This window comes from Oryctolagus cuniculus, chromosome 20 (genome assembly GCF_051225735.1).
Source record: "Oryctolagus cuniculus isolate XC-2025 breed Fujian yellow rabbit chromosome 20, ASM5122573v1, whole genome shotgun sequence".
Taxonomy (NCBI): domain Eukaryota; kingdom Metazoa; phylum Chordata; class Mammalia; order Lagomorpha; family Leporidae; genus Oryctolagus; species Oryctolagus cuniculus.
The window spans coordinates 27,448,246-27,473,050 of record NC_142886.1 but is presented as its reverse complement, the minus strand read 5'-3'; the positions used below and the strand labels follow the sequence as shown (position 1 = coordinate 27,473,050).

The following is a 24,805-nucleotide window of genomic DNA, read 5'->3' as shown; positions in this document are numbered from 1 at the left end:
TGACCCCGCCGGGCGCAGAGTGTGGCTTCCGCTTTCCCAGCTCTGGTCAGGGTGCCCCGGCACTGCGCACTGCCTCCACAATAGCACATCATTATTATGACAGAATTATTATTCTCAGCTGCTGGCGCTATCCACTCCCTTGCCTCCCTGCCCTCTCCCCCGTGAGTTACGGGAGGCCGTGTATGTGTGTGACTGGCACTCAGCGAACCCTGGATAAGTCACAGGATGAGCTCACTGTCTAGCAGAAGTGACGAATTCCACGTGCTAAGTGCATTTAAGACTTCTGAGACCTCTTCTTGCTGAGACCCAGAGGGCTTCATGGTGGAGGTGGCGCTGAAAGGACGGGGAGATGAGGACAAGGATGGGGACGGGAGGAGAAGGTGGGTAGGACAGTCCCTTCCCCTGCCCCAGCTGAGCCCCTCGGAGCCCCTCCCAGTGGGGGTGCCGTGGGAATCCTGTCCTCCGGTCCCTGGTGTCATGACAGGAGCTGGGCAGAGGGGAAGGGGAGACACGCACGACCTTCACTTCCAAGTCCTTGGTCTTGAGCAGCTTCAGCAAAACCACCAGCAGCAGCAGCAGAGGTGAGCATGGGATGTGCCAGCTGCACTGGGGACAGCTCCAGACGCCCGAGGGAAGCAGGTCAGCGAGGGGTATCACGCACTCTGTCCCTCCATCCCAGCCTCTCAGAGCCTCAGCCTGCCCCCCATCCAGTGGGGCTCACACCCTCTGTGTCTCCTTCCCAGGCAAGGCGAAGACTCAAATGTAGTGACAGGGCACATGAGGCAGTGGGGTGACACAGGGCCCCCAGCCGGGCTCTGGGTTCAGGCTGTGGCTTGCTGGTGCCTGCGTTCCCAGGCTGGGGTGCAGGAGGCCTCGGCCCAAGGGATCCCCTGCGAGTAGTAGCACACGGATTGTCCTGGAGGCCAGTCCCTCAGTCCAACTACACCCCCTTTGGTTCTGAAATGGCCCCTCCCTTGCCAGGTCTACAAGGATCCAAAGCTTTGGAAGGGCGGAGCTCAGTCCTAAACACGCCCATTTCCAGACCCCGTGTGGTGCTGCCAAAGCGGTCTCAGGCATCCCTGAGCAGCCGGCTGCTCGGCAGGTGGAGAGGCGAGCAAGCGGAAAGAGGGCTCACAGCTGCCAAGCAGTGCACCTGGTACCTCCCCGCTCCCCCACTCATCCTCCCAGCGGCCCCACGGCATGGGGCTAGTTCACCATACTGCCGATGGAAGACCCCCAGAAGTGACCCGAGCAGGTAATGGCAGCAGAGGGAACCCAGCTCCCAAATGCCCCTGCCCTGGGCAGTGGGCCTGCATGTGATGGACCCTCCATGTGTGCATGCCATCATCAAAGCTCATTTCCCCCAGGGCCCTGCGGGGTGGTCCAGTTGTGGACCAGGGGCTGCAGCCTTCGGCCAAGCCACGGCCACTCGGATGCCCTGGGGTGATGAGGCCTCAAGCCCAAAACCCAGCAAGCAGCTCCTCCTCGGGGAATTGGCCACACGTCCTTCCTGCTCCCTGGTAAGCCCGGAGACCTTAGGGTCCCCTGTTCTTTTCCCAGGATCCCATGGCCTGAAACCACAGGCCCTCTGGCTGGGCACAATTCTTAGAAGATGCAAACAGACTGAAGAGAAGCCTCCTGTCCCCAGGGCCACCTCCTGTGGCAAGGACACTCAGGGATGGCGAGGGGACAGCCTGGCCTCTCTGCCTCTGATGCTCTGAGGGCACTGGAGGCCCTGACTTGGCAGGAGTGAAGGCCAGCAGGCACAGGACTGTGGCCCCTGCATCCACCCCCAGCCCAGCCCAGCCCTGCCAGTCTCACCCTGGGGGTGCTGGTGTCGAACAGCAGAGTGGAAGGGCAGGGAAGGCAGCAGGGGGAGCCCAGGACACTGGCGTCCTGGTCTTGGTTTTCTAAGTAGATGCATGTTGCACTTTGCATTCTGGGGACAAGACTAATGACCAGGAGGTGACTGGGGTGCACCTGTCCCCTCTTGCCCTGTCCCCCTGTACTTGTCTCAGTCCCAGGACAGGGGTGGAAGCATGGCAGCTCGGGTGCGAATCCTGCCCTGGAAACCCAGGATGTGGAGCTCTGGCTGCCGCAGGGTGCTTGTCTTCACAGCCACCCTCGGTGGGCCCCGAGCAACGAAGACAGACCCAGCACCAGGACACGTCATACTTCCTGAGTGTCCCACGTTCTTACCTCATGGCTCACACCTCACCTCAGCCCTGCCTCCAACCCTGCCTCGCAGGTGCGGAGCCAGCCAACTCCTGGAAAAGCACGTGGGGTCCCACTGACACCACCCATGCTGGTGTGTGAGGTGTGAGCTGCAAACCCAGGGCCCCCACTCAGCAAGACAGGGCGGTAAGAGCTGCTGTCGCCACTCAAAGCCCAGCACTTCCCCTAAGCACTTCCATTACGGCCCTTTCCAGTGCCAGGCTGCCGGGGCCTGAATGCCCTGTGGATTCCAGCACCCTGGACATTGTGTGCAAAGAGCTCCCAGCACTTTAGGCCCATTAGCATGATGGTTCTTCCACCAGCTGCTGCCCAGGAAGAACCAGAGCAGAGAGGTCGCAGCACGTGAAGGCTGGTGGGCAGGATGCAGGCCGACTGGAGGGTCACCTGCATGCCATGGGGTGGAGGCCCTGCTAAATATGTCACAGAGCACAGGAAGCTGGGGGAGAGGGGACGGCCCCCCGGGCCTACACACAGCTTGGAGGAGTTCGGGGAGGGCCAGCCTGCCTTCCCAGCCTAGCTTTAGCCTGGCCACACAAAGCACATAATCCATTGTGGCAACAAGCCCACGTCCCACCATGGCAGGAGACACGCGGCTCCCATCTAGACCACAGTCTAGAGTAACACTAAGTTTCCAGAGCTCCCCCAGCCACGTGGAGAAGGCGTGCCCATGCACGGCTGTCAGGTAGGGAAACTGACAGGCAGAATGCCAGCCCACAGGGGCTCTTGGTCCAGAATCAGGCTCCCTGCTGTGCAAGTCTGGGTTGTCTTCCATCACTGGGTGGGTGGGTGGGGCTCTCTCCAACGGCAGACCCTGCCTCTGCTGGCCAGCAGGGACACAGAGCCCCTGGGGACCTGAAGAAGAAGGCTGCAGCGCAGGAGCCACAAACACAATCTTGCTCCAGTGTGGGGCTGCGCTCTTCTCTGTGTTGTCTCCTTACAAGCCGCCGGCTCCATCTGGTTTTCAAGACAGACCCATCTCTTCCCCTACCTGTCAGTACAGCTCTTCCTGGTGGCCATCACAAAGCCGGGTTCAGGGGCGCTGTGCTCAGGGGTGTGTCTGAAAAGCAGGCACACGGTAGCTGCTTTCCACTGGGGTCGCAGGCTGGCCACAGCCTCCCAGGCTGCGATGTTGTCCGAGTGATAATGGAAGCACCTCTGCCATGATCCCCGCTGCCCCGCTGCGCCCACGGCTGCTGGCACGAGGGGATCTCTGCTCTCTGGCTTGTACGGGCTCGGGGCAACTCTGCCTCCCCAGCTTCCTGCTGATATGCACCCCGGGGGGCAGCTGATGATGGCTTGAGTAACTGGGGCCACTTGGGTACCCACTTGGGAGACCTAGGTTGCATCCCAGGCTCCTGGCTTTGACCTGGCCCAGCCCCAGCTGTCGTGGGCATGTGTGGAGTGAACCAGCAGATGGGAAATCTCCCTGTATGAGTCTCTCTACCTTCCAAATAAATAAAATTTAGAAAAGTGAGGGGAGGAAGAGCCACGCGGAGGTAAGAGGCCTGGAGCGATCCGCAGCACCGAAGTGCCTCAGTTTCCTCATCTGCACAGTGGCGATAGCTGGCTTCCTGCTTGATTTCCCCACAGAGCAGGGCCTTAGCCTCAGGGGGAAGAGGACCGGGTGACTGGAGAAGTGCACCTCTGACGACACCAGACCCCTGCATCGCTCCTGGGCACAGGGTCCGGGAGCGCAGGGGTAAGGCGCTCACAGAGGTAGGAGATGGAAGGGAAGGCAGACTCCCCGCCCCTGCTCCTGAACCCGCCTTCCTGGAGCCTCAGGGTGTGAGAACAGCCAGTCTGTCTCCTGTCCCCCTCCCAGGCTCCCCCCACCCCGGCCTCCCCGACTCCCGCTCTCATTCTTGCCCTGCAGGAACAGGGGCAGCACAGACTCCATGCCCCCTTCTGCCCCTCGTAGTTCTCCTGAGCAGTTTTCTCCTGGCCCCAGACATTTCTGACTCCAGGGCTGTTCACACCCCTGCCACCCGGAACCTCTGGTCTTGACTCCTCCATCCCCTGGGAGGAAGAAAGGGGCCCCTGGACTGGGGGTGGGGTCCACCCCCACGACCCTGGGGTCTAGAGAGCAAGAGAGACCCTCGGCCCTCCAGAGAGCAGGGGAGGACGCGGTGCCTGGAGGCAGCGCCTAAGTGACTTCGGTGGCGTGGCGTGGCGTGGCGCGCCAGCAGCCCTGGGCCTATCTCTCCAGGGCCTTCATCCCAATCCAAAGTTTCTCTCTCCAAGACAAGGCAAGGATGGCGGCGAGACCCTTTCTTTGGGAACACACGGATCAGGCGAAAGGTAGCATCCAGTGCTGGACCGGACAGGACCCCCACCCGGCGGCAGCGCGGCAGTGACGTGGGCATAGCCCATAACGGCGCAGGGGGCGGCCCCCAACCACCCCGGCCGAGTGCGTGGGCGGCACAGCCCCGGGGAATCCCGGCTGTGTGTTGGGGGGGGGGGACGGCTTATCCAGAGAAGACACTCCCACCTGCTGTCAGGCTGGAGTCCGGGGACCCCCGGGCAAGCCTCTGGGCCGTCTCCACCCCCCACCCAGTGAGGACGGGTCTACCCAGCCGCGGTCCTCCCGCAGGCGGCCCAGGCCACCTCCGCGGGGCCAGGTACTGTGGCGCAGTCTCCCCCACCCCCATCCTTCCAGGTCCGAGGTCCCGGGGAGCCTGGGAGCGATCGGCGCTTCCCCGCCCCCGCCCTGGAGCCGGATTCCGCGCCCTCTCTCTCCTGGCCCCATCACCTCCGGGCCCCGGCCCTGCGCGCTCACTGGGGTACATCTCCGGCTGCCGAGCTCGCTGCCGGGCCCCACGCGCCCTACCTGGGAGGAGATGGTCGGCCGGTCCCCTCCTCCGCGCCAGCCTGGCACAGCCGGCCCCGTCGCCCAGGGACTGTCGGCAAATTCCCCTCCGCATCACCGCGGGAGCGGCGTTCCGGCTCCTCCCCAGCCGGAGCCAAGCTCGGCCCCGCCCCAAGGCTGTTCAGACAGCGGGGGAACCCGGGCTGTATCAGCCTCTGCAAAGATCCAGGCTCCGCCTCGGAGACCCTGGCGCCGCCAGGAACCATCTGCAAATTACCATCGCCAACGCACACGGGCTTGCAGGTCCTTCGCAGCAGGTTGTTCCAGCACCCGAGGATGCGCTGGACTGACAGCCGCCTCGCCCACCCGCCCCTCTCCGCAGACTCTCCTCCGAGGCGTGTCCCCTTCCAAGCCCACCCAGTCCAGCGGGCCAGAAGCAAGCAAAGACACACAAGCCCACAAAGGCAGCGCGCTGCCCCGCCCAAGGACCAGCGCCTGGCACCAGCCCAGTGGCTGCTCCCCAGTTCTGGCCTCTTCTACCTCAGCAGGAGAAAGATCGACACATTGGCCACAGCTCCACACGGGAGCCCCAGGGAGTGGGCTGTCCCATTTTCAGTTTGTGGTGGGCAACACACCTTGTGGAGGCGGGGTCTCCAGCTCCATCAAAGACCCGATTCGATTCTACTGCTCCACGTGGCGGGTGTCGACCCTGGGGGCACGCACCCGTCTTTGCACCCCCAAAGATCATGTGCAAAGCGGGGCCCAGAAGCAAACAGCCTGCCTCTCCCAGACCCACACGTAGGGACATTTATCTAATGGGCATTATCCAGCATTCGCAGTACTATAATTAGTGGGACAGGGGCCTCTGCTGAAGAACCAGTGACTCCCTCCCAACAGTTTGCAATGGTAAGATATTGTTAGAGTTGGCAGCACTGTGACGAGAAGGCCGGGGGTCGGGGAGCAGCTGTGCTTTCATTCCCCCACAACCAGCCACCCAGTGATCTTCCCATGCACCCCCTGGCCTGGTGCACCCTGCCTGCACCTGCTCCCCACCCCCCACTCCCAACTCCTGGTGCTTGTGACCCAGGGACCCCAGGAAAACCCAAGGAGAACCATTAAGTGGGGCCTTTCCATTTCCATTTTCACTCACCCGCTTATTTGTATTCTTTCATGAGTCAGGAAGACTTTTGCCCCTATTTGATGCAGGTTCCTTTTTTTTTTTTCTTTTGATAGGCAGAGTTAGAGAGAGAGAGACAGAGAGAAAGGTCTTCCTTCTGTTGGTTCACCCCCCAAATGGCACGCTGCACCGATCTGAAGCCAGGAGCCAGGTGCTTCTCCTGGTCTCCCGTGGGGTGCAGGGCCCAAGCACTTGGGCCATCCTCCACTGCACTCCCAGGCCACAGCAGAGAGCTGGACTGGAAGAGGGGCAACCGGGACAGAATCTGGCACCCCAACTGGGACTAGAACCCGGTGTGCCAGCGCCACAGGCGGAGGATTAGCCAAGTAAGCCACGGCGCCAACCTTGATGCAGGTTCTTGCCCTTGCTCTAGCTGTCACCCTGTTATGCAATCTTGGGTAGGTCCCTTGATTCTTTTTTTTTCCCATCTCTCCTGTACCACTGAAGGCTGGGCTAGTTGAGGAATAAGGCCCCTGGGGCCCCACACTTTATCACCCTCTTCTGGGATGGAGGTTGATGGGTACAAAGACAAGCCAGACAAACACACCAAGAGTGCTGCCTGGGTCTGAGCCTCAGCCGAGCAACCTGAATTTGGGACTTCAGTTTTTGGGCTTCATTTTTTGCTTAGGCAGATGTGGGAAGTAATTACACTAACCTTAGGGGGAGGCTGTGAGGCTTAGATGAGACCACCTGCAAAGCGCGTGCTCTGGAAACATCAGATGCTGTGCTGTCCGTCTGGTCTCTGCCGCCGGCTGGGAGAGGGTGAAACCGGGACGAGAGCGGGCCTCCTCGCGTCCTCTGCGTCCCTATCACGGAACCTGTTGTTGAGCCTGTGCACAGGTGGAGGAGACACCTGGCGGGCCTCAAGGATGAGCCACAGAAAGGGAGGGAGGTGAAGCTGTGGAAAGGCCATGTGGGCTGCTTGATGGTCAAAGACGACCTCGATGTCCAAACCAACCACGAGCAGCCACCTCACGGGAGGCGTGGAGAAGCTTTCTCAGTGAAGGGGTGTGGGGACCACGGCTGTGGCTTCTGAAGGAAAGGCCCTCTGGGCTGTGGCGCTGAGAGCACTTCTCCTGTTCTCCCTCGGGCGGGCCAGGTGGGAGTGCCCTGGCCCGGGCTATCATCTCTGAAAGACTACACCTCGCATCACCTCCATGGCTGCGCGGTTAGCTTCCAGGGTCTTTGTCTGGAAACATCCTCCAGAACATGACAGAGTAAACAAAAGGAGTCTGAGTAACCCAAACAGACGGGACCATCTGAGGGAGCCAGGTGCTTCCTCTGAGTGCGCCTTCATTCCCTCCACACGCCATTTCAACAGGTCCGGGTGGCAGAGCCTGCCACAGCCCCCTTAGGTCCCTTCTTCCCTGCTGCCCTCGGCAGTAGTGCTCCTAAGTGTCATCCTGGGTTCAGGGCCCCTCTGCAGAGACCACATAGCCCCCTTGCAGCCAGGTGCAGCTATGAACTAAGTCCTAGCCAGTGGGATGTGAGTGGAGTGGTGTGTTTAACTTCCGGGTCACATCCTTAAAAAGAAGTGCCTGCTCTCCACTTCCTCCTCTTCCGTCTTCGTGAAGCCTGGGACATGGACATGGAGGTGGAAGGGAGTGATTGGTGATACTTCGCAGGACAAATCTCTAGGGCTGGCCAAGCAACAAGACAGAAAGAACTTGATTCATATCCTAACCTGGAGAAAAGCCCTGGAATGCCAGCCACCTTGAACTTCTCTATGAGACAGCAATAGACCTTATGAAGCCAGATCTCTGTGTAACAGGTGCACCAATAGCCTAAGAGATGAGCCTTTTCTGATTACCAAACCCACAGCAGGTGAGCCAGGTGAGCAGGAACATCCTGGAAGGACTGAGACTTTAGAAAAATGCAAACATGGGCCGGCGCTGCGGCTACTTGGCTAATCCTCCACCTGTGGCGCCGGCACACCGGGTACTAGTCCCGGATGGGGTGCCAGATTCTGTCCCAGTTGCTCCTCTTCCAGTCCAGCTCTCTGCTGTGGCCCGGGAGTGCAGTGGAGGATGGCGCAAGTGCTTGGGCCCTGCACCTGCATGGGAGACCAGGAGAAGCACCTGGCTCCTGGCTTTGGATCGGTGCAGCGTACCGGCCACAGCGGCCATTGGGGGGTGAACCAACGGAAGGAAGACCTTTCTCTCTATCTCTCTCTCTCTCATTGTCTAACTCTGCCTGTCAAAAAAAAAATGCAAACATGATGGGGATGTCAAAAGTCAAGAGCAACAGAGGCGATCAAGCAACTATAAAACAAACTCAGAAGTTTGGAGTCATTTGGTGCAGGTCATTCCAAGAGGCCTTGAGGACATCCTTGTGTCATGGGATCATCTTAGAAATGTGCTTGGAACAACAATGATGCATCATTAAGAGAAGGTTGGGGCCTGCGCTGTGGCATAGTGGGCTAAGCCTCTGCCTGTGGCACCAGCATCCCATATGGGTACCTGTTCAAGTCCTAGCTGCTCCTCTTCCTATCCAGCTCTCTGCTGTGGCCTGGGAAAGCAGTGGAAGATGGCTCAAGTTCTTGGACCCCTGTACCCATGTGGGAGACCTGGAAGAAACACCTGGCTCCTGGCTTTGGCTTGGCCCAGATCCAGCCATTTCAACCATTTGCGAAGTGAACCAACAGATAAAAGACCTTTCTCTCTGTCTGTCCCTCTCTCTGTAACTTTACCTCTCAAATAAATAAATAAAATATTTTTTCAAAAGAAAAGATAATGTTGAGACCAGTGCAGTGGTGGTGGGTTAAGCTGCCGTCTACAGCACTGGCATCCCATATGGGCGCTGGTTTGAATTCTGGTTGCTCCACTTCACATCCAGCTCCCTGCTAATGTGCCTGGGAAAGCAGCAAAGGATGACCCAAGTGCTTGGGCCCCTGCACCCATATGAGAGACCCAGAAGAAGCTCCTGGCTCCTGGCTTCAGCCTGGCCCAGCCCTGGCCTTTTAAGCAGTGAACCAGAGGATGGAAGATATCTCTCTCTCTGTCTCTCTCTCTCTGTCTCTCTCTCTCTCTCATCTCTCCTCTTCCATTTATGCTGACTTTCAAATAAGTAAATAAATCTTTTTTTTTTTAAAGAGAAGGTTATGTCATTGACCAAAGAGTTTGTTTTTAAAAGGAAGCAATTCTATTATATATTTAGAAAGCATTCCTAGGCCAGCGCCGCAGCTCAATAGGCTAATCCTCTGCCTGCGGCGCTGGCACACCGGGTTCTAGTCCTGGTCGGGGCGCTGGATTCTGTCCCGGTTGCCCCTCTTCCAGGCCAGCTCTCTGCTGTGGCCAGGGAGTGCAGTGGAGGATGGCCCAAGTGCTTGGCCTGCACCTGCATGGGAGATCAGGAGAAGCACCTGGCTCCCGGCTTCGGATCAGTGCGGTGTGCCGGCCGCAGCGGCCATTGGAAGGTGAACCAACGGTAAAGGAAGACCTTTCTCTTTCTGTCTCTCTCTCTGACTGTCCACTCTGCCTGTCAAAAATAAAAAATAAAAAAATAAAAAAGAAAGCATTCCTAATAAAATGGTTAAAATAAAATAAAGTTTGCATATTAGGAGGAGAAGCCTTCAACATTCAGAAAACCCAGTCAATCCAAAATGACAGCTTTCCTCAAAGACTAGAGAGCAAAGATTTTGATTAATTTACCTTCTCCCTCCCTGAATATAAATCCTTTAGAGATCTGATTATGTCTCCTTTTTCTTTTTAATTTTCTTTTTTTAAGACTTATTTATTTGAAAGGCAGAGTTACAGAAAGACAGAGTCAGAGACACAGAGAGAGGTCTTCCATCTGCTGGTTCACTTCCCAAATGGTCACAATGGCTGGAGCTGAACCAATCTGAAGCCAGGAGCCAGGAGCTTCCTTTGGGTCTCCCACCCGGGTGCAGGAGCCCAAGGACTTGGGTCATCTTCCACTGCCTTCCCTGGCCATAGCAGAGAGCTGGATCAGAGGTGGAGCAGCTGGGACTCAAACTGGTGCCCATATGGGATGCTGGCACTGCAGGCGGCAGTTTTACCAGCTACACCATAGTGCCAGCCCCTCTTTAATTTTCATTCATTTATTTGAGAAAGCAAGAGACAGAGACAGACACAGAGAGAGTGACCATCTGCAGTTCCCTTCCCAAATGCCTGCAATGGCTGGGTCTCCCATGTGGGTGGCAGGAACCTAATTACTTGAGCCATCACCTGCTGCCTCTCAGGGTCTGCATTAGCAGGATGCTGGAGTCAGGAGCTGGAGCCAGGAATTGAACCAGGTACTCTGAAGCGGGAAGCAAGCCTCCAAGCCTCTTAGCCACTCGGCTAAACATCTGCTCCCCCCTCCCCACTTCTTTGTATTTTTGCTATCTAGCACAGTAGCCTGCATCGTAAATACCTTTTACTGGCTGTCATGGTGAAATCTATGTTACCTTAGATGATGGTGCTTAGGCCTACCCCACTAGCTGATTCAAAATATTGATCAGTGATTCATTGGCTATTGCCTGAGGTCCCGTGCAAAGCCAGAGGCACAGCCTCATAAGACAAGAGTGTCTAGAAATTAATCACAAAGACCAGCATGCACAAGGACACTCATTGCAGTCATTTGTTGTCAGAAACAGATGTCAGCACACCCAACCCATGCAACTGTACAAGGCCTGTCCTCACGGCGCAGATGAGATGTTCGGGAAAACTCAAAACGAGAGGGGGAAAGGGTGGGAGGGGGAAAGGGTGTGCTCCCTGCCTGGGCCTCAGCCATTTGATGCCTGCGGTGTTGGGTCCCGAGGCAGGGGAGCTACACACCAGTGTCCCTGTCACCCCAGTGCCGGGTGCCGGGTGCTGGGTGAGACTCCGAGGCAGGAAGTGTGCAGGAGGCAGTGAACCTGAAGGTGCTGACAGTCAGACTCTACAGATTTTGCTATAGGGTCCAGAATATGAACGCACGCCCCGAGAGGAACCGTGTCTTCAAGGCAGAACCAAGGTGGCACCTCAAGTGACAGTCGAGAGACTTTAGGGCGTCCCCTGTCTCTAACAGCCAGCAAAGACCCCACCAAGAAAGTGGACCTACTTTGGGAGATGGGCCTTCTCTCTGGGGCCCTTTCTGCATGGGAGAGAAAATGATTTCCTGGACAGAAGGCAGAGGGGTATCATAGTGGGAGGGAAGCCCACTCCTCCGGTGTCCTGTGTCGAATCAGACTTGGGGTTGTGGATTTCTGGACACACAAAGGTCTCAGTCTCAGGTCTAGACACACAGCACTGCCACTCATGGGAAGCTTGGTGGAGCCAGAGTGGAGACACTGGGCCCTATAACCTCCCTGCCCTCTCTTACCCACCACCCCAGGCTGGGCCCCACTCACCACAGCCCCACAGGCAAGCGCTCAAGGCCAGCAGCAGCCCTTTTCACTGGTGCTTGTCTCCTGGAAGAGGGGACGTCACAGCTGGTGGAAGGTCACTGTCATCCACCACCAACAGTCGCTGCCAACGATCAATACTGGAACCTTCTGCTGGGTGAGGTCAGAGGCAGCTGCCGATGACATCACAAAGGAAGCATCATCATTCTTAGAACTTGAGAGACTTTGGAGAGGAGGGTTGCTCAACCAAGAACTGCACATTTTCAGAAGGAACTGGAGATTTGGAGCCTGTACAACCTCATGCCCAATTCTATCCGGAGCCTGGCCAATGCCTTGCAGGATTAGGCCCTCACACAATACACGAGGGGGCGGGTGCCTGGTGAAGTGGCTGAGACATTGCAGGGACACCCACATCCACACCCAGCTCCGCTTCCCGTTTTTGCTTCCTGTGAACGAGCACCCTAGGAGGCAGCAGGTGGTGGCTCTAGTCCTTGGGTCACTAGCCCCCGGGGGAGATCAGGATCAACTTTAGTTCCCTGGCTTTTGGCTGGTCCAGCCTCAGCTGTTGTGGGTATCTGGGGAGTGACTCAGCAGATGAGAGATCTCTTTGTCTGTCTCTGTCTCTCTGCCTTTCAAATAATTTTTTTAAGAATACACGAGTCCTTGTATTCATACTTCATTGAGGCTGAAGAACCTCCTGTGCCCCTCAAGTTGTGGTTACTGAAAGCTGGGCCCTGGCCCTTGCTACTTTGATTCAGTGCCAGCGACAGGGACAGAGCGTTTGGGAACACTTTGACAGCTGTTGGCAATACTACGACACAAGGGGCAGGAATCTGACTTTTTGGCATGAGTATTTCTGGCCCAATGGTTGTGCTGCCGGTCAGGATGGCCAAATCTACATCAGAACATACTCACCAGAAGCTTTCCCTGTTCTTTTGCAGCCACACCCCTTCCTCTCGCATCCCCTCACCCCTGCCCAGGACGGCTCGATCCTGACTTCAGTGGCAGGCCCACCTTGTTTTGCTTTGTACCTACCACCTGACTCCCTTCCCTAATCAATATGGCCTTCTCTGGTCTGTTTTATAAGTGTGCATGAATGGAATCAGAGTATCTTAGCAAACAGGCTTTCATGTTTGGCTTCTTTTATTCAGCATTGTATTTTAATATGTTTTTATTTATTTGAAAGACGAGAGAGAGAGAGAGATGGTCCATCCACTGGTTCACTCCCCAGATGGCCACAACAGTCAGGTCTGGGGCAGACCAGAGTTAGGAGCCAGGAACTCCATCCTGGTTTCCCACATTGATAGCAGCACCCTAGGCATTTGAACCATCCTCCACTGCCCTCCCAGGCCCATTAGCAGGAAGCTGGATCAAAAGTGGAGCAGCCAGGACTCAAACCATCACACCAGTGCGGGGTGGGGGCATTGCAGGTGGCAGTTCAACCTACTGCATCACAACCCCAGGCCCCATCACTGTATTTTTAAAGATTCATCCACCTTGTGGTGTACAACTGTAGTTTACTCATTGTCATTACTCTGTGGTACTCTGTTGTTTGTCTAGGTTGTAAATTAATTTATTCTGGCTGACGGACATTTGGGTTATTTTTAGATGTTTTTAAAAATATTTATTTATTTGAAAGGCAGAGAGAGAGTTCTTCCATTTACTGTTCACTCCCCAAATGCCTACCACAACTGAAAGTGAGCCAGGCCAAAGCTGGGAGTCAGCAGCTCCCCCAGGGCTCCCCCGCGGGGGGCAGGGACCCCACTACTTGAGCCCTCACCTCCTGCCTCCCAGGAGGCACAATAGCAGGAAACCAGAGTCTGGAGCAGCGCCGGGACTCAAACCCAGGCTCTGCAGTACGGGCTGTGGGCGCCCCACGTGCTGTTTGTTGGTGGGAGAAAAAGGGGGCTGCAGCACCGTACACGCAGTGTGCTCTCAGTATGGACAGTGAACGCCCATGGTCTGACCTGAGCCCAGGCCATCGCTGCCGCGGCCGGAGGAGGCGCCTGCGTCTGCAGTGGGGTGCTGACCCCTCGGGCCCCGTCGCCTGCAAGCTGATGGCTGCCACCAAAGCCAGTGCCCGGCGTCTCCCACTCTAGAGAGAGGCCGAAGTCTCTGTGTCATGGGGCAGGCGTTCAGCCTAGTGGTGAAGACATCCCCCGTGCGATGCCCGCGTTCCACATCCCAGTGCCTTTTCCCAAGTCCACTCCCCGCTCATGCACACCCTGGAAGGCAGCAGGTGATGGCTCAAGTACTTGAGTCCCTGCCAGCCACGTGGGAGACTTAGACTGAGCTCCCAGCCCCTCCTGGCTTCAGGAGTTTGAGAGCGTGAACCACCTGGTGGCAGGTTTGTCTGTCTTTGAAACAAACACTGCGAAATAGGTCGCTGCACCTCCGGAGGCGCTGGCAGGCTCCAGAACCAGCCCTGCCGCTCCCACCCTCACAGAACCACCCCTCTCTGTCTTCGAGCAGGTGGCAATGGCCAAGACCAGCTACAGAATTGTTGGGCTCCAGTGTCGAGTGAAAACAAGTGGTCGTGGCTAAAAAGTGCTGAGTAATTGCAAGAGAGCAAGCAGACCACGGCACAGAGTGTGGAGTACTTCTGAGCTGCACAGGCTGCAGGCCAGCCCTGCTCCCCGGCGGGGGCACAGGTGCTCAGGCTCTCGCCCCCCCCCCCCCCGCTAAAGACAGGCATCTGGGGCCCAGGGGAGGCAGGGACAGTCAGGAGAATGGACAGAGCCCACCAGGCAGAGCCAGGGCCGGCAGAGGGGCCAGAGAACCCTGGGGAGTCCCCAGGCAGGGAGTTCAGTGTGGGTCTCCAGGGGCTGAGCTGAGAGGGCCTTGGGAAAACGCGGGCCGAGCCACCTTCTGCGCAGACTCCTCCAGCACGCGCCCCAGTGGGAATCCTGCCCCTAGGAATCACGGATCAGCCGGCAAAGCTGACCTGCGGCTGCTCCCCTCCCACCCTCACTGCCCAACCCCAGCACACCCCAACCAGAAACCCAGGGAATGAAAGGACTCCGAAGGGGGAGGGAGGGAGGGAAGGCCTTGTCCCCCTCCCCATTCCCAGCCCGGCTTGGCACAAACGGGCATGGGGTGGGGGAGATAGCCTGTCTTTGCATACAGTGTTTAGCTTTTCTAAGAATTATTTTGGGGGGGGGGTGGCACTGTGGAGTAGCAGGTAAAGCTGCCGTCTGCAGTGCCAGCGTCCCATATGGACACCGGTTCCAATCCAAGCTGCTCCACTTCCGATCCAGCTCTCTGCTATGGCCTGGGAAAGCAGTAGAAGATGGCCCAAGTCCTTGGGCCCCTGCACCCATGCGGGAAACCCAGAGGAAGCTCCTGGCTTCTGGCTTTGGATCAGCTCAGCTCCAGCCATTCTGGCCATTTGGGGAGCAGATGGAAGAACTCCATCTCCCTCCCTCCCTCCCTCCCTCTCTCTCTCTGCTTGTGCCTCTCTGCAACTCTGCTTTTCAAAGAAATAAATAGACTTTTAAAGAAAAAAAGGAAAAGAAAATAAGGATTCTTTAAAAAAAGTATTTGAGAAGCAGAGATAGAAAAGGACCTGGAGCCGGGTATTGAACCAGATACTACAGCGGGGGAGGTGGGTGCCTCAACCGCGAGGCCAAACACCCACTCCTGATGCTCAGCTTTTAAACGGGACTGATCTGGACTTTCAATAACTGCAGGTGACCAGACGACTCTGTCAGGAAGACTGCTCAGGGGTGGAGGAGAAGATGTGGGGGGAGACTGTGATTAGAGACAAGGAAACATGTTTCTATTTGAATCCTGACAAAACCAGGCTTGCGCATAAGCTCTGTACAGAGCAGGGAGCTGGGCAACATCTGGGTTTGGAAACGTTTTCTAAAAAAGTATTTTATTTATTTGAAAAGCAGAGTTACGGGAGGAGGAAGAGAAAGAGAGAGAAGGGACTTGAACCAGCATGCACGTGGGACGTCGGTGTCACAGGCCGTGGCTCCACCCCTGTGCTGCAGCACCCGCCCCGGGGTGTGAGGACTTTATACTGACACAGAGCGCTTTCTGTTCTCCTTTCAGCCTGCCCCCAAGCCTCTAGCCCGTCCAGACCCCTGCTGCGAGCAGGCAGCCCCTCCCCATGGGATCCAGCCTTGCCCGCCTGTCCCCCGCCGCAGCACAGCTGTCCCATCAGACTACACCTCCCAGCCAGGAAGGCTGCTGTCCCCTGCAGGACCAGGTGGCGTGATTGGCAAGGGAACGTGGCCAGGGGCAGGCGCAGGCCCAGAATGGCTGGTCCCACCTGTCCCCAGGACCGCCTGCCAGCCTGTTGTTGGTCACCCTAGGGGCAGGCAGGGGGGGAGGAGAAGGGGCAGCTGGGGACAGCGCCACCCAGGGCCACCTGCCCTTTTTCCTCCGTGGCTTTTACATCAGTGAGAAAGCCTGTCGCTGCTGGGTGTGTGCGAGCCTGGGGGAGGGGGTGCAGGGCTGCTCCTCCCTCTCCCCTCACAGCAGGCCCGCCCCCTTCTCGGGTGGGAATGACTCAGCAAGAAAGCTGGGCGAGATCCTGCTCGGGCTCCAGTGCCGCTGCGGCCCCTCCCCCTCCCCCTCCCTGTCCAGTGCTTCCCCTCCCTGTGGCGCCCACCCTCGTGGGCTGAAAGGTCTCAGTCTCTGACCCCATCTCGAGGGCAGGGGACTGCCCAATCCGTGGACCCGCCCCTTCCCGGGTCCTTCCTCCCTAGGCTGGTGCGCAGGGCACGGGGCGTTGGGGTCCATGCACCCTCCCCTCAGGTCAGTGACTAGAGATTCCAGCTGTGAGGGTTGAGGGGAGCCAGTCCCGCAGATGTGGCCAGCACACAGCACGTGGGCTAAGCGCCCAGGTGGGACACTCACTCAGGAACCATGGTAGCAGCTGTAACACGCGTGAGTCGCAGCCCTTAGAAATGGCAGGAGGTCTGGGTGCGCTGAGTGTGAGCAGTGCACTGGCCTGTGTGTGTGTGTATGTGTGTGTCTGTGCACACTCAGCCCCATCAGGGCTCCCATCTGCAGACCAACGCTGGGGAGAGAGGAGGTGTGGGGTGCGTGGGGCCAGGCTCTGTCTCGGACCGGAGACAGAGCCCTGGGTGCAGGTCAGCAGAGACACAAGCTGTGGTTGCACACAGAGCAAAAACGCACACTCGAGGGGCTGCAGGGGCAGGAGGGGAGGGCCCCTGCCACGGAGCCGGGAGACCAGAGGGAGCTCTGCGCTCCTGGCTGCAGCCCTGCCCAGCCCTGGGTAGCACAGGCATTTGGGGAGTGAACAGCAGAGGGACGATCCCTCCCCCTCCCCCTCCCCCTCTTCCCCTCCCCCTCCCCTCCCCCTCTTCCTCTCTCCCTGTTCCCCTCCCCCTTTCCCTCCCCCTCCCCCTCTCCCTCCCCTCCCCCTCCCCCTCCCCCTCTTCCTCTTCCCCTCCCCCTCCCCCTCTTCCTCTCTCCCTCTTCCTCTCCCCCTTTCCCTCCTCCTCCCCCTCTCCCTCTTCCTCTCCCTCTCCCCACACTTGCCCTTTTTGGGAGATCTCCGAAGTGTCGTGGTGTTAGGAGGGCCAACCATGGTAATCTTTTTAAAAAAGATTTATTTATTTACTTGAAAGGCAGAGATACAAAGAGAGAAGGAGGGATGGAGAGAGAGAGAGAGAGAGAGAGAGAGAGAGAGAGAGAGATCTTCCATCTACTGGTTCACTCCTCAAAATGGCCACAACAGCCAGAGTTGGGTCAGGCCAAATCCAGGAGCCAGGAGCTTCCTCCAGGTCTCCCATGCGGGTGCAGGGGCCAAGGACTTGGGCCATCTTCTGCTGCTTTCCCAGGCCACAGCAGAGAGCTGGATTGGAAGAGGAGCAGCCAGGACTCGAACCGGCGCCCCTATGGGATGCCGGCGCTGCAAGCAGCAGCTTTACCCACTATGCATAGCGCTGCCCCGGTAATCTGGCTGTGATGACGTTGCAGTGAGCTGAAAGTCCTCATGGGGACGTGCTGGCAGCTGTGTTGGTTCTTTTTGGCCTCGCTGGTTCTGAGTGGTGGTTTGGGGGAAGCTGCAGGTTTTTGCCCCTCGGGTGGGGAGGGGTGGGAGCCTTGAGCAGGGCAGGCGGGGCTACAGGGAGGGGCTGGTGAGTCAGCTCCTTCTGGCTAGCTACCTCCCTGCCTGCCTCAGACAGGGGGGCCATGGCACTGCAGCCTGTGTGTGTGGTTCAAGTCTCAGGTAGCGCTTCAAGGAGACACCGCGGTCTAAACACCGCGACACAGGGCAGGCACTTGGCGTGGCGCTCCAGACGCTGCGTGGGGCAGCCGCATCCTGTGTGGAGAGTGCGAGTCGGAGCCGGCTGCTTCCGGTCCAGCCTCCTGCTCAGGCGGCCTGGGAGGCAGCAGGGAGGGCTCAGGTACCAGGGTCTCTGCCACCCACGTGGGAGACCTGGACGGAGCTCCCTGCTCCTGGCTTCCGTCCGGCCCAGCCCTGGCTGTTGCAGGCATCTGGGAACTAAACAGCAGATGGGAGATCTCTCTCTCTCTCTCTCTCTTTCACTGTCATTGTCTTCCAAATAAAGAAATTTATCTTAAAATTAAAGTAAAGTAAAAGCGGTAGCGCAGTGTGTGGAAGAACACTCCCTGTCGGTCTGACTTCAGAGCTCAGAGAGTGCAATGCCGGGCGGCGTTGTGGACGGCCTGCGACACCACCGGCTTCTCACGTGAGCGCTGGTTTGAGTTCCTGCTGCTCCACTTGTGGTCCATGTCCCTGTTAAGGCGCCTGGGAAAGCAGTGGAAGACAGCCCGAGTGCTCCCTGCCACCCGCATGGGAGACCCAGATGAGTTCCTGGCTCCTGGCTTCAGCCTGGCCCAGCCCAGGCCATTGTGGTCATTTGGGGAGTGAACCGACAAATGGAAGATCTCTCTCTCTCTCTCTCTCTCTCTTCTCTCTGTAACTCTGCCTTTCAAATCAATCAATCAATCTTTTTTATAAGAGTGTGCTGCCTAGGAGAATTAGGACGAAGGTGTGTGCATGTGCGGATCCGCGTGTGCAGGCTTGTGCACGTGTGAGTGTCTGTGTGTGTGTGTTGTGTGTCTGGGGAGTGGGGTTTGTTGTGGGAGCAGTAGAAGCTCAGGAAAGCCAGCTCCGGGTCTCCAATTCCTGTTCCCACGAGGCAGGCCCAGGCAGCCTTGACCCCTCCTGTCCGCCCTCCACACCCTTCCCGCTGCCCGGGTGCCCAGTGGGGGCAGAGGTGGGGCTCAGGAGCGGCTGGGGCCCAGAGCAGGCGGCCAGGACAGGGCCTTCCGCGCAGGACCCCCTACAGGGCTGGAAGGCGCCCTTCTCATGGGCGGGGAGGAGAGTGCCTGGAAAAGCAGCAGGAGGGGCCCCAGGACTCACGGCCTCCCATGCTCGCCCAAGGGTGCCCCAGGGAGCCAGACCCCTCCATGGGAAGAAGAAAGGAGTGAGAGGAGCGCCTTTGCAGGGTGTGGCAGGGCTGGCGCCCTCAGGAGGCCTCTGGCGCTGCCTGCATCCGGGCTGGGAATGCCCGGGTTTGAATCCTGGCTCCGCGCCCTCTCCAGCTTCCTGCCTCCCACAGGGATTGAGTTCCAGGCTCCTGGCTTTGCGCTGGCCCAGCCCTGGCTGTTGCAGGTATCTGGGGAGTGAACCAGCAGGTAGGATCTCTCTCTGTGTGTCAAATAAATAAAAAGGAAAAACAAACAAATGTAGGAGCCGAGAGCAAGGCAAGCAAGTGCCCCAGTCCCCCGCAGGCGCCTCCCGAGCAGGGAGGAGGCGGTGGCGGCCGGGAGAGCAGGTGCTGTGGCCACGGCCGAGAGCTCACCGAGGCCACCGCCGCCCTCCCGGCCGTGCAGCTGCCCCCACCGTCCCTCAGAGCCCCTCTCGAAGGGGGCAGGCAGGGCAGGGTGGAAGGGCTGTGCAGCTGAGAGCCTGGGGGCTCCAGTGTTGAGTGGTGGCGGTGGTGATGGCTGTGCGGGGAGCAGACTTTCCCACGACTGCGTCTGGGCACCCTGACGCACCTGGGCTTGTGGCCCTGGTTATGCCGAGCAGCCTGCTGGGGAGAGAGAGCCCCTGTAGGTAGGACACACCAATCTTCCTTGCACTCAGCTCTGGTCATGTGACTAAGTTCCCACCAATGGGAAACAAATGGAAGTATTACCCATAATGTTCAGAAGTGTGCTAAGGAGGACTTGGCTCATGCCTTCTTTCCTGCTTCCTGCTGGTGGAATGGTGACTCAATGGTTGGAGTGTAAGCAGCCATTTTGGACCATGAGCTTGAGGCTGCACACTAAGCATGGTGGGGAGATGACACAGAGGGGGCCTGGGCCCTGATATCATCCAAGACCTTGCCAGTCCCAAACTGCCACCTGCGGCAGGAGGACAAGGACCACAGTGCAGGGCCAGAGGCAAGGTGCCGGGAAGGGCTGGGTCCCTCCTGACACTGTAGGGGCCACACGCACTCTGGCGAGCCTGCCTCTGGCCCCGCTTACATAAGAGGGCCATTGCATCGAGCTCAGCTGAGTCACTGCCACCTCGGGGCTCGTGTCCCGCACAGCCCAAGGAGAGCCTGTCCCAGGCTGCCCTGGCCTGGCTCAGCTGGGGTGAGGGCGGCAGGGGAGGGCACAGAGCAGCCGCTCTCGGAGGGCATCGAAGATGAGGTGCAGTCATGGTGCGGCCTGGGAGCAGGACAGGGGGCGCTAGGCAAGGCTGCTTTCTCCCCAGGGTCCCAGAGGAACGGGACAAAGGCTGACGAGCGCCCTGTGCTGCCCCCACGGGACCATAAGCAGCTCGGGCAGAGACCCTGCAAGTGTTTGTTGACTGGCCAACTGACGCACTACACAAAGGAATCCAGACCAAAGACGAGAGGGGGCCAAAGCGCCTTGTGGGGTGACAGGGGAGAGACTCCTTAGGGGAAGCCAGCCCCAGGGAGAGGCATGGCAGAGCCAGGGCTGCGTGGTCACAGCACACCCTCCCCAGGCCAGCTGTGGGAGCCCGGCCTGACAGCAGTGGAGGCCACTCCTGAGCAGGGGTTTATGGGAGCAGTCGTTTGTCCTATCCCCAGGGCACGCATTACCGCTGCACTGTTTCCAGAAGAGAAAATGGGTGCAGTGCTCAAGGCCACTGGTCCCAGCCCACTCATAGCAAGTGCAGGGGCCAGGACTTGAACCCAGGACATCAGCATCTCTGGAACAAAGGCCGCAGCTGGGGCTGTGCTTCCCCTGCACTGAGGCTGGGGGTGGGGGGCTGTGCAGTCCTGTAGAAGAAGGGGTGAGGCAAGGGAGGGAAGCTCCCAGGGCTGGGGGACAGGTGCGCCCCCTGCTGCCCGAAGCCCAAACAGTGCCTCTGCACCGACAGACAGGTGCCGTTCACTCAAGGTGCTTTACCGCCATCTACTGGAAACTTGGCCTAATAATCAGGCACACACGATCCCTGTGAAAATGATGCCCTCTGGAATTGTGGGATGCAGAATTGTACAAGCAGGTGCAGCGCGCTGACCTTTCACCTTCTTTCCCCCAGTGTCCCTGGGGAGGCTGCACACTTGGGGGTGTGGGGGCTGAGCTTTGCAGGTTTCATGCGCCTGCAGAGAAAACATTGCAGCCTGTTGCGTGGCCAGGCTCAGGGGGGCATCTACTAAGGCTAAAGGCAGGACACACAGCCCTCTGAGCTTCCGTTTCTTCCCCTAAATAATGGGGCCAGTCGCGTGCACTTTGCATCACCATTGCAGAGATTAAATGCAAGAAGTGATGGCCGGCAGTCAGCCCCTGGTGGAGACGCCTGTGCCGCACACCGGCGTGCCCGGTTCACTGCCCTGGCCCGGCTCCTGACTGACGCACACCCTAGAAGCAAGCGGTGGGAACGCAAGGGACTGGGCTCCTGCGACCCCATGGGACACTTGGATTCTATTCTTTGTCCCCAGCCCAGCCCTGACTGTGGCAGCATTTGGGAGGTGAGCCAGTGGGCGGGAGCATGCCCTATGTCTGTCTGTCTCTCTCTCTGTCAAATAAATTCATTTTGTCATGCAAGGAGCGCCTAGGGGGTCTTCCAGGAAGCTGGAAACAAGGTAAACACTGTTAGCCACAGCTGCAATTGCAAGCATGGGCTCCAGGGGGCGCCTGGCTAACGGAAGAGGCCATTCTCTGCCACCGCCTGCCGGGCTGCGGGTGAGCCTGGGTGACGGTGCGGGTCCCAGAGCTGGCGCGGAGCCAGGACGCACGCCCTCCGCCACGCTCTCCGCGGGGAGGAAGCCGTACAAAAGTTCTGGAAGGTGGTTTGGCAAACGGGATCCTTTTGACAGAGCCGCTCCACGACCAGGAATTCAGCCCGGGAAATCATCCCAGGGCCCCCCCAGGGTCGCTTGTGCTAGGACACTGACTGCGATGCTCAGAACAGTGAAAAGTGAGGAGCAACCGGAAGTCCGAGGCGCAGCCGGCTGGCATCCTGGTTTTACTTTACCTTTGCCGGCCGTGCAGCTGGGGCCTGCCCGCCGCTGCAATCCCGGGAAGAGGAGCCCCGGGGGCTCGAACCAGCGGCCGTACAGGAGGCTGCTGTTGCAGGCAGTGGCTTGACCCGGCCCGCTGTGCCCCGACGTGGATCCCTTGACTACTACATTGCAAATGACCGGCTCTACACGGAACTGTGAAATAATCTGAAGTTTGACTTTTGTGGTCTTTTCGCAGTGTCTAGATGGGGAGGCGGGAGTCTGGCTCAGCGGTGAGGATGCCTGCATCCCACGTTGGAGTTCTGGGTTCCAGTCCTGCCTGCTAACATGCACGCTGGGTGACAGCCGGCCACGGTTCAAGGACTTGAGTCCCTGCCACCCTGTGCGACACCCAGACTGGGCTCCTGGCTCCTGGCTTGGGCCTGGCTCAGTCCCAGCTGTTGCAGGGAGTGAACCAGCTAGGGGGAGCCTTCTCTCTCTCTCTCTCTCTCTCTCTCTCTCTCTCCCTTTCAAATAAATTTTAAAAAGCAAAAAGTGTCTAGCTGACATGTTTTTAATAGTTGTATTCAGTGATAATATATTTCCTCCTTGGAAACTCTTCATAATCAATTTTTGTGCCCAAGCAGGACAGTGTTTATAACCATCAGTGTTTCATGCTGGCGATGGTAAATGGACATCGGGCTGGTAACTGACCGGCAGAATCTCAACGCAGGGGACATGAAAGAAGACGTTCGTTGCTAATCACGTCTGGGAGGTTACCTGCGTTTGCGGTGGCTGTCCCAGCCCGTGTGGATGCCCTGCTGCCCGGGCACAGGACGCGGGCGGTCTTGCTTGCTGCATGCAGTGTAGCACAGTCACCTGACCACAGAGCCCCCACAGATCCAGGGACCTGGACGCCACGCACACGTTGGCACCTGGCTGTTCATCCTTGGAGCGTGGATGAAGCCAAAGAGCACAATTCTTTTTAAAAATGTTTGTTTATTTGTTTATTTATTTATTTGAAAGGCAGAATTACACAGAGAAAGAAGGAGAAGCCGAGAGAGAGAGAGAGAGAATGAGAGAGAGAGGTCTTCCATCCACTGGTTCACTCCCCAAGTGGCTGCAACGGCTGGAGCTGAGCCTGTTTTTTCTCTTGCTCTCCTTTTTGCTGGCTGGACTATGGATGTGATGGGTGGGACAGGAGCAACTATGCTGGGCCATGAGGCAACATGCTCAGGATGGAGCAATGAGACAGAAGGAGCCTGGGTCTCTCAGGATGGTGGAGCCTCTGCTGCAGCCCTAGCTTGTCTCCTTAAACTTCACCTATGTGAGCGTGGAACAACTTCCATTTGAGTTTAAACTGGTGCTTTCTAGAGGTTTATGTCATGCACCCTGGATTCTAACCGTAACCAGTGACCATAACGTAGTGCTTGCTAGGCCAGCCAGTGGTTTAAGAGCTTCACAAATGCTGTCCTGTTTGGCCTGTGGGACCACCCATGAGGCAGGAACATAAATCACCACTTTACAAATCAGGAAGCAGACACAGACCCTGAGCTGGCTTGCTCCGGGTTGCATAGTAGAAGTCATTTGACCACAAAACCTGGCCTCTGTGTGTCCTCTGCACCCTGACCTTTGACCCTTCTTTGACCCTCTGGCCCCACTTCCATCCCCTCCTCTAGATCTCTCTTTGGTGACTCCTGTCCCTCCTCCCGTCCCCCTCCCCGCGTCTGGGCCCGGGGGCTCAGCTCAGCAGAGGCTGCTGGCTTCGAACGTGGGGTGCGGGTGTTTGAGTCTGGGCTCTCAGGGAAGCGGACCCCGAGAGGCAGCGACCATGGCTCCAGCAGTTGGGTCCCCGCCCCCGCCGTGGGAGACCTGGACTGAGTTCCCGGCTTGTGTCCCGGCCTCGTGCTGGCGCTGACCCTCGCGGGCACTCACGGAGTGAACCAGCAGGTGGGAGCTCTCCGCGGCCCTGTCTGTCCCTCCTTCCCCCTCTGCCTCCCCCACGCACCCAAGACAGCGCGTTCGTTCATGGCCGGCTTCCCCGGGCGGCTGCTGTCACCGCCGACTCATGCCACGGGCGAGAGCCCAGCAGCAGCACACGGTAGCACACGGTAGCACACGGTAGCAGCACAGGCGGCGTGTGGGAGACACAGCCGTGCCCTGCGAGCCCGGAGCTTCGGGATCGGGGGCCCGGGTTTGACGCTTGCTGCTCGCGAGCTGGGCGATCCTGGCCAATCTCTGCGCCGTTTCCACTCAATAAAGTGCGTGGGGTCCAGCGTGGAGGAGCAGGGTGGCTGCGAGGCTCTGGCCGGATAACCCGTGGGCCTGGCACATTGCAGGTGTCAGCAAAGGGGCGTCTTCTGTACGTGATCTGTGTCCTGGAGAGGCAGAGAGCGTGAGAGCAAGAGCGAGAGAGGGAGGAGAGGAGAGAGAGAGCGAGCGAGCGCGAGCCGGGGCAGGGCGGGGCAGGCCACGCTCGGGATCCAGAACTCCATCCAGGTCACCACGTGACTGGCAGGGAGAGAGAAGAGAAAGCACTCTTGTTCCAGGGTGCGCGTGAGCGGGAGACGGGAATCAGAGTGGCTCTGGGGCTGGAACCCAGGCGCTCTGCTATGAGACCCGCTGACCCCAGCCAGCATTGTAACTGCTAGGCTGACGCCCGCTTAGGAATCTTTATTGCGTTGAATCGACTCGAACTTATCCACTGCTCCCCCTAGCCTGTTTGTAACGGCTGGGTATTGGGTATAATCTATTATTATACTTTTAGATTTTTTTTTTTTTTTTTGAGAGGCAGAGAGAGAGAGAGAGAGAGAGGTCTTCCATCACTGGTTCACTCTCTGCTTGGCTGCAATGGC

At 58.3% G+C, this 24,805-nt stretch overlaps 1 protein-coding gene across 1 annotated transcript in view; it reads right to left on the bottom strand.

Moving 5' to 3' along the window:
• TMEM63C (transmembrane protein 63C) overlaps nt 1–5,200 on the bottom strand; it is a 67,272-nt gene extending 62,072 nt beyond the window's left edge. The window contains exon 1 of the mRNA XM_002719631.6: nt 5,063–5,200. The gene's annotated coding sequence lies outside the window, so the exon portion shown is untranslated. The remainder of the gene's footprint in view (nt 1–5,062) is intronic.
• Nucleotides 5,201–24,805: the final 19,605 nt, after the last annotated feature.